The sequence below is a fragment of the Mirounga leonina genome, unplaced genomic scaffold, assembly GCF_011800145.1.
Source record: "Mirounga leonina isolate KUSES-001 unplaced genomic scaffold, KU_Mleo_1.0 Mir_53, whole genome shotgun sequence".
NCBI lineage: Eukaryota > Metazoa > Chordata > Mammalia > Carnivora > Phocidae > Mirounga > Mirounga leonina.
In genome coordinates this window covers 19,127,524-19,136,890 of record NW_023270807.1, presented here as the reverse complement: position 1 = coordinate 19,136,890, position 9,367 = coordinate 19,127,524, and the positions used below count along the sequence as shown (strand labels likewise).

The 9,367-nt window shown below is 39.1% G+C and overlaps 2 pseudogenes; both read left to right on the top strand.

Moving 5' to 3' along the window:
* Nucleotides 1-7,093: 7,093 nt before the first annotated feature.
* On the top strand, nt 7,094-7,575 carry LOC118001252 (annotated as a pseudogene).
* Nucleotides 7,576-7,819: 244 nt separating this feature from the next.
* Nucleotides 7,820-8,368, top strand: LOC118001098 (annotated as a pseudogene).
* The last annotated feature ends 999 nt before the right edge of the window (nt 8,369-9,367 follow it).

Below are 9,367 nucleotides of genomic sequence, written 5' to 3'. Positions count from 1 at the left end.
AAAGGGAAAAGAGGAGGCCAGGGAAAAACAACTCAGAATCCATGAAAATAGAATGAGAGAAATAAGTGACACCATGGAGCATTTCAATGTCAGAATAATTGGAATCCCGGAGGGAGTGGAGAGAGAGAGAGAGGACTAGAAGATGTATTTGAGCAAATCGTAGCTGAGAACTTCCCTAATCTGGGGAATGAAACAAACATTCATGTCCTAGAGACAGAGAGGACTCCTCCCAAGATCAAGGAAAACAGGCCAAAACCCCGGCATGTAACAGTAAAACTCGCAAATCTTAGAACCAAGGAAACCATCTTAAGGGCAGTTGGGGGAAGAGATTCCTTACATACAGAGGGAGGAACATCAGAATAACGTCAGATCTATCCACAGAGACCTGGCAAGCCAGAAAGGCCTGGCAAGACATATTCAGGGTACTAAATGAGAAGAACATGCAGCCAAGAATACTTTATCCAGCAAGGCTTTCATTTAGAATGGATGGAGAGATGCAGAGCTTCCACGACCGGCAGAAACTGAAAGAATATGTGACCACTAAGTTGGCCCTGCAAGAAATATTAAGGGGGGCTTCTATAAAAGGAGGAAGACCCCAAGAGTGATATACAACAGAAATTCACAGGGACAATCTATAAAAACAACATCTTCACAGGCAACATGATGACAATTAATTCATATCTTTCAATAATCACTCTCAACGTGAATGGCCTAAATGCTCCCATAAAACGGCACAGGGTTGCAGATTGGATAAAAAGACAGGATCCATCCATATGCTGCCTACAAGAGACTCATTTTGAACCTAAAGATACGTCCAGACTGAAAGTGAAGGGATGGAGATCCATCTTCCATGCCAGCTGACTTCAAAAGAAAGCTGGGGTAGCAATTCTTATATCAGACAAATTAGATTTTAAACTGAAGTCTGTAATTAGAGACACAGAAGGACACTATGTCATTCTTAAAGGGTCTATCCAACAAGAAGATCTAACAATTGTAAATATCTATGCCCCCAACATGGGAGCAGCCATCAACATAAGCCAACTGTTAACCAAAATAAAGAGTCATATTGATAACAATACGTTAATTGTAGGAGACCTCAATACTCCACTCTCTGCAATGGACAGATCATCTAAGCAGAAAATCAACAAGGAAACAAGAGCTTTGAATGATACATTGGACCAGATGGACCTCATAGATATATACAGAACATTCCACCCTAAAGCAACAGAATACTCATTCTTCTCGAGCACACATGGAACCTTCTCCAGAATAGACCACATACTGGGTCACAAATCAGGTCTCAAAAAATACCAAAAGATTGAGATTATTCCCTGCATATTCCCAGACCACAATGCTTTAAAACTGGAACTCAATCACAAGAAAAAATTTGGCAGAAATTCAAACACTTGGAAGCTGAAGACCACTCTGCTCAAGAATGTTTGGGTCAACCAGGAAATCAAAGAAGAACTTAAACAATTCATGGAAATCAATGAGAATGAAAACACATCGGTCCAAAACCTATGGGATACTGCAAAAGCAGTCCTAAGGGGGAAATACATAGCCATCCAAGCCTCACTCAGAAAAATAGAAAAATCCCGAATTCACCAACTAACTCTACACCTTAAAGAACTAGATAGAGAAGGGGCGCCTGGGTGGCTCAGCCGTTAAGCGTCTGCCTTCGGCTCAGGTCATGATCCCAGGGTCCTGGGATCGAACCCTGCATCAGGCTCCCTGCTTGGCGGGAAGCCTGCTTCTCCCTCTCCCATTCCCCCTGCTTGTGTTCCTTCTCTTGCTGTGTCTCTCTCTGTCAAATAAATAAAATCTTTAAAAAAAAAAAAAAAAACTAGAGAAAAAGCAACAAACGATGCCTAAGCCATGCATTAGAAGAGAAATAATTAAAATTAAAGCAGAGATCAATGAATTAGAAACCAGGAACATAGGAGAACAGACCAACAAAACTAGAAGTTGGTTCTTTGAAAGAATAAGATCGATAAACCATTGGCCAGACTTATCCAAAAGAAAAGAGAAAGGACCCAAATTAATAAAATTATGAATGAATGGGGAGAGATCACAACTAACACCAAGGAAATAGAAACAATTATTAGAAATTATTATCAACAACTATATGCCAATAAACTGAGCAATCTGGATGAAATGGAGGCCTTCCTGGAAACCTATAAGCTGCCCAGACTGAAACAGGAAGAAATTGACAACCTGAATAGGCCAATAACCAGTAACGAGATTGAAGCAGTGATCCAAAACCTCCCAAAAAACAAGAGTCTAGGGCCTGATGGATTCCCTGGGGAATTCTACCAAACATTCAAAGAAGAAATAATACCTATTCTACTGAAGTTGTTTCAAAAAATAGAAACAGAAGGAAAACTTCCAAGCTCATACTATGAGGCCAGCATTACCTTAATCCCCAAATCAGGCAAAGACCCCATCAAAAAGGAGAATTTCAGACCAATATCCCTGATGAATATGGATTCCAAAATTCTCAACAAAATCCTAGCTAATAGGATCCAACAATACATTAAAAGGATCATCCACCACGACCAAGTGGGATTTATCCCTGGGATGCAAGGGTGGTTCAACATTCATAAATCAATCAATGTGATAGAACACATTAATAAGAGGAGGGAGAAGAACCATATGGTCCTCTCAACTGATGCAGAAAAAGCATTTGACAAAATACAACATCCTTTCCTGATTAAAACTCTTCAGAGTATAGGGATAGAGAGAACATTCCTCAAGTTCATAAAATCCATCTATGAAAAACCCACAGCAAATATCATCCTCAATGGGGAAAAGCTGAGAGCCTTTCCCTTAAGATCAGGAACACGTCAAGGATGCCCACTCTCGCCACTATTGTTCAACATAGTACTAGAAGTCCTAGCAACAACAATCAGATAACAAAAAGAAATAAAAGGTATTCAAATTGGCAAAGAAGAAGTCAAACTCTCTCTTTTCGCAGACGACATGATACTTTATGTGGAAAACCCAAAAGACTCCACCCCCAAATTACTAGAACTTCTACAGCAATTCAGTAATGTGGCAGGATATAAAATCAATGCACAGAAATCAGTTGCTTTCTTATACACTAACAACACAACTGTAGAAAGAGAAATTAAAGAAACGATTCCATTTACAATAGCACCAAAAACCATAAGATACCTCGGAATAAACCTAACCAAAGAGGTAAAGGATCTATACTCTAGGAAATACAAAACACTCATGAAAGAAATTGAAGAAGACACAAAAAGATGGAAAAACATTCAATGCTCATGGATTGGAAGAATAAACATTGTTAAAATGTCTATGCTACCCAATGCCATCCCGATCAAAACTCCAATGACATTTTTCAAAGTGCTGGAAAAAAAATCCTAAAATTTGTATGGAATCAGAAAAGACCCTTAATCGCCAAGGAAATGTTGAAAAAGAAAAAGCTGGGGGCAACATGTTGCCCGATTTCAAGCTATATTACAAAGCTGTGATCACCAAGACAGCATGGTACTGGCACAAAAACAGACATATAGACCAATGGAACAGAATAGAGAACCCAGATATGGACCCTCAACTCTATGGTCAAATAATCTTTGACAAAGCAAGAAAAAATATGCAATGGAAAAAAGACAGTCTCTTCAATAAATGGTGCTGGGAAAATTGGACAACCACATGCAGAAGAATGAAACTCGACCATCCTCTAACACCATTCACAAAGATAAACTCAAAGTGGATGAAAGACCTCAATGTGAGACATGAATCCATCAAAATCCTAGAGCAGAACATAGGCAGTAACCCCTTTGACATCGCCCACAGCAACTTCTTTCAAGATACATCTCCAAAAGCTAGTGAAACAAAAGCAAAAATGAACTTCTGGGACTTCATCAAGATAAAAAGCTTCTGCACAGCAAAGGAAACAGTCAACAAAACAAAGAGGCAACCCACAGAATGGGAGAAGGTATTTGCAAATGACACTACAGATAAAGGGCTGGTATCCAAGATCTATAAAGAACTTCTTAAACTCAACACCCAAAAAACAAATAATCAAGTCAAAAAGTGGGCAGAAGAGATGAACAGACACTTCTCTGAAGAAGACATACAAATGGCTAACAGACACATGAAAAAATGTTCATCATCATTAGCCATCAGGGAAATGCAAATCAAAACCACATTGAGATACCACCTTACACTAGTTAGAATGGCAAAAATGGACAGGGAAAGAAAGAACAAATGTTGGAGAGGTTGTGGAGAAAGGGGAACCCTCTTACACTGTTGGTGGGAATGCAAGTTGGTACAGCCACTTTGGAAAACAGTGTGGAGGTTCCTCAAAAAGTTACAAATAGAGCTACCCTATGACCCAGCAATTGCACCACTGGGTATTTACCCCAAAGACACAGATGTAGTGAAAAGAAGGGCCACATGCACCCCAATGTTCATAGCAGCAATGTCCGCAATAGCCAAACTGTGGTATATGTGCTGCCGAAGCGAGCACAATAGCCAAACTGTGGAAAGAGCCGAGATGCCCTTCAACAGACGAATGGATAAAGAAGATGTGGTCCATATATACAATGGAATATTACTCAACCACCAGAAAGGATGAATACCCAACTTTTACATCAACATGGATGGGACTGGAGGAGATTATGCTAAGTGAAATAAGTCAAGCAGAGAAAGTCAATTATCATATGGTTTCACTTATTTGTGGAACATAAGGAATAGCATGGAGGACATTAGGAGAAGGAAAGGAAAAATGAAGGGGGGGAATCAGAGGGAGAGATGAACCATGAGAGACTGTGGACGCTGAGAAACAAACAGGGTTTTAGAGGGGAGGGGGAAGGGGGGATTGGTTAGCCCGGGTATTAAGGAGGGCACATATTGCATGGAGCACTAGGTGTTATAAGAAAACAATGGATTGTGGATCACCACATCAAAAACTAATGATGTATATTATGGTGACTAACATAACATAATAAAATTTAAAAAAAATTTTTTTTTTCCCAGCTGCCTTCCTTTTATGATGGGGTGGGGTGTACTTTCTGACTTAAACTATAATTTTATAAATGAACATGGAGAAAGAGGAAGATAACTAAATGACTGAATCAGTTGTCTCCACAGGGATTTTCTTAAAGGATGAGACATGAATTAGTAAGTTCTCAACTCCACTTTTCATGGAGCTATGTCACATAATCTTGAAATGCAAAAAAAGTAACGAATGTCACTTCTGAGATTAAGTCACTTGCTTGCTCTGGGTAAAGCAAGAGGCCGTGTTGTAAGCCGTCCTATGGAGAGGCCCATGAGCAAGGAACAGCCATGTGTGTGAACTTGGAAATGGATCCATCTCCAATTGAGCCTGGAAATGACTTCAGCTCTGCTGACACCTTGATGGCAGCCTCATAAAAGACCCTAAACCCCAAGACCCAGATAAGCAGCACCAGATTCCTGACTCATAGAAACTGCAAGATAATAAATGTTGTTTTCAGCTGCTTAATGTTGGTATAATTTTTTATATTACATTGCACAACTAATATACACATCTCTTGGCAAAAGGATTCACTGTAGAATGTCTATAAAAATTTCCTATGGATTGAAAATAGTATAAGCTTTTTCAGAAATCAACTTACATTCAATCTTTTCAGGAACATTTCTGAAACACTATCAACAAATATGAAGCATATTTCTGATGGCATACATAGTAGTTATACTCACCACTCAGAATATTCTTTAAAATTTTAAAGTTAAAATTTGATCAATTGTTGCCTTAAGATTCTTCTTGTCTGTTTGTCTTGCCCAGTGTTATTATCCCAATTCTTCTACATGAAATCAATTCGTTAAAAAAAAGAATAAGGAGGAGGAGAAGAAAAAGGAAAAAAAAAAAAAAAAGAATAAAAAACATCAGTAGAGGTCATCTGGTTTTCACTGACCACAAAGGAATTACAAACTAGCGTTTTAAAAACACTTTGAATTCCAGGAAGAATCACTGAGAAAAATAATCTCCTACTTTGATGTGTATTCCCTAGCTGAATCGTAATGAGAACTCCTGTATTTTCTGGGACAGTCCCAATTTCAAATTGTCTGCTCCACTTTCCCCTAAATCAACCTGTACTTGCCAAATCACATGTCTTGATTTTGGTTTAGAAATTATGGAAATTTGAGGCGCCTGGGTGGCTCAGTCGTTAAGCGTCTGCCTTCAGCTCAGGTCATGATCCCAGGGTCCTGGGATCAAGCCCCACATCGGGCTCCCTGCTCGGCGGGAAGCCTGCTTCTCCCTCTCCCACTCCCCCCACTTGTGTTCCCTCTCTCGCTGTGTCCCTCTCTGCTGAATAGATAAATAAAAATCTTTAAAAAAAAAAAATTATGGGCCTTTGTAATCATGAATTGCTCTTGAACTTGGCTTGTGTCATTGTTGGCAAAATATATCAACTCACCTATTACTCATTTATCAAGTTCCTTGGATAGCTTCACACTGCTAGGACAGTCCAACAAAGGGCTGGAAACTTACAGAAGCTTATCTACTATCTGGGGAAACTGAACAAGCATATATGATGGCACATAGCAATTAATTAAATGACATATGGATGCAATAGATAATTCAGTGTACTGTCAGAGTCAGGATTGAACATAAAGTAGGTCTCTGAGGGTGGTGAGAAGCACAAAGTGGGGCACAATGAACTGACAGCATAAGAAAAGAGAACACATATTGAGGTATACATTGAAGGCAGGTTGAATATGAAGGATGTCCCTAGTCCAGTGCTATGCGTCTGATCATTGTAATAATATCACTCATATCATGCCTACTGCATGCCAAGCTCTGTGTTAAATGCTTCACATATATCATCTCATTTTCTCTTTATAAATAAGATTCTTCTAATGTGCCCTTTGCAGACAAGAATGCTGACTTAGATTAAGTAACTCATCTGCCATCACGAGCTAATATGTGGAAGAGCCAAGATTTAAGTCCCAGTTTAAATGACATGAAAGCCCAAGCTCCTAGGCATGATAACATCCTGATGTCAAGTAGAGAAAACAGTCAAAGAAACATTAATTCTTGTTCCTTTAGGCCAGAACCGCCATCTTCCAGTAGTTCACCAAAATGACCAATACAAAGGGAAAGAGGAGAGGTACCCGCTATATGTTCTCTAGACCTTTTAGAAAACACGGAGTTGTTCCTTTGGCCACATACATGCGAATCTATAAGAAAGGTGATGTTGTGGACATCAAGGGAATGGGCACTGTTCAAAAAGTAAGGCCCCACAGATGTTACCATGGCAAAACTAGAAGAGTCTACAATGTTACTCAGCATGCTGTTGGCATTGTTGTAAACAAACATGTTAAGGGCAAGATTCTTGCCAAGAGAATTAATGTACGCACTGAGCATATTAAACACTCAAAGAGCCGAGACAGCTTCCTGAAGCGTGTGAAGGAAAATGATCAGAAAAAGAAGGAAGCCAAAGAGAAGGTACTTGGGTTCAAGTGAAGCACCAGCCTGCCCCACGCAGAGAAGCACAGTTTGTGAGAACTAATGGAAAGGAGCCTAAACTGCTGCAACCCATTCCCTATGAGTTCATGGCATGATAAATGTAAAGAAAATAAAAGACCTCAAGACTGTTAAAAAGAAAAAAAAAAGAGAGAGAGAGAGAGAGACCCCCCCCCCCTCCCCAGCCACCTCGAGCTGTGGCCCGGCGCGCAGCTCCCCAGCCCCCTTCTCCTCCTCGGATGTGGCTGGAGCTTGAGGCGCGCAGGGCCTGAGATGCCACAAACCCGGACCTGGAGCAGCTCAGAGGTGGTGAATAATAGCTCTTCAAGTCTGCAATAAAAAATGGCCTCCAATAAAACTACATTGCAAAAAATGGGAAAGAAACAAAATGCAAAGAGTAAAAAAGTAGAAGAGGCAGAGCCTGAAGAATTTGTGGTGGAAAAAGTACTGGGCGGACGTGTAGTGAATGGGAAGGTGGAGTATTTCCTGAAGTGGAAGGGATTTACAGATGCTGACAATACTTGGGAACCTGAAGAAAAATTTAGATTGTCCAGAGTTAATTGAAGCATTTCTTAATTCTCAAAAAGCTGGTAAAGAAAAAGATGGTACAAAAAGAAAATCTTTATCTGACAATGAATCTGATGATAGCAAATCAAAGGAGAAAAGAGATGCTGCTGATAAACCAAGAGGTTTTGCCAGAGGTCTTGATCCTGAACGAATAATTGGTGCCACAGAATTAATGAATTAATGTTTCTCATGAAATGGAAAGATTCAGATGAGGCAGACTTGGTGCTGGCAAAAGAGGCAAATATGAAGTGTCCTCAGATTGTAATTGCTTTTTATGAAGAGAGACTAACTTAGCATTCTTGTCCAGAAGATGAAGCTCAATAATTGTTTGCATTGCTTTATATATATATATATATATATATAATCTGGGTCTTTGTTTTTTGATTTATTAGTGTGAAGAAATAATATTCTAATGAAAATCACGTTTGATATGTTTGTTTTGAAGTAGTATTGGGGAGTTGTTGGATTTTTTTACATCTATAGCATTGGTTACTTTGAACAAATAAAAGCTTTCTGTAGCTGCTTCCTTTATCAGAAAAAAATATTTGAGACCATGGTATATTATCCCCCTGCATTAGAGAACACCTTTTCTAAGGGGGAAATCTTCATAGTCGTTACTCAGTCAGAATTTGTGTTTAACTCCTATATGCCTAAGGACCATTCTGGATTTTTTGTTTATTTAGGGGGTTTTTGTGTGTATACTTAAAATACATACATAAATGGTTTTTGTTATTTTAACACTCACCAAAACAAAAACAGCATTTATAACCATGGATAAGCCCGTGTTTCTGGGATGTTATCATTTTCAGCAACTTAAGAAATAAATCACTTAAAGTTAAACTGAAGTTTTTCCTGAAGCCTTAACCTTTCAAATTTTTAAATTGGACAATTTAAAAGCAGCCATATCAGAATCCATACTCATATCTACAGTCATAAATGCAAGTTCATTTGCAAGATCCCTGAAAGGAAAACTTTATCACCACCAACAGCCTCCCCACCCAAATGACAAAACTAGACAAGTCCTGGTGTGTTTTAATTAGGTAAGCAAAACTTAGTTAAATGGACATTTAAAGTTTCCTTCTAGTGAACCATTCCTTTTCAAGAAGTTGAAATCTCTGTGCTGTATTGACTAAAAGGTCATGATTCATGGAATGTCTAAGACTTTGTTCATGGAAACCTAATCATAATCAGATGGTTAGAGATGTTGGCAATTTAGCACCTGCTGGAATAAATAGGTGGACAGACTTTTATAATCCAAATTCTTAACCTGCATGTATTTTCTTTACCCCAACTCGTTCCTGACATGTAGGCTCAGTCTTCTCA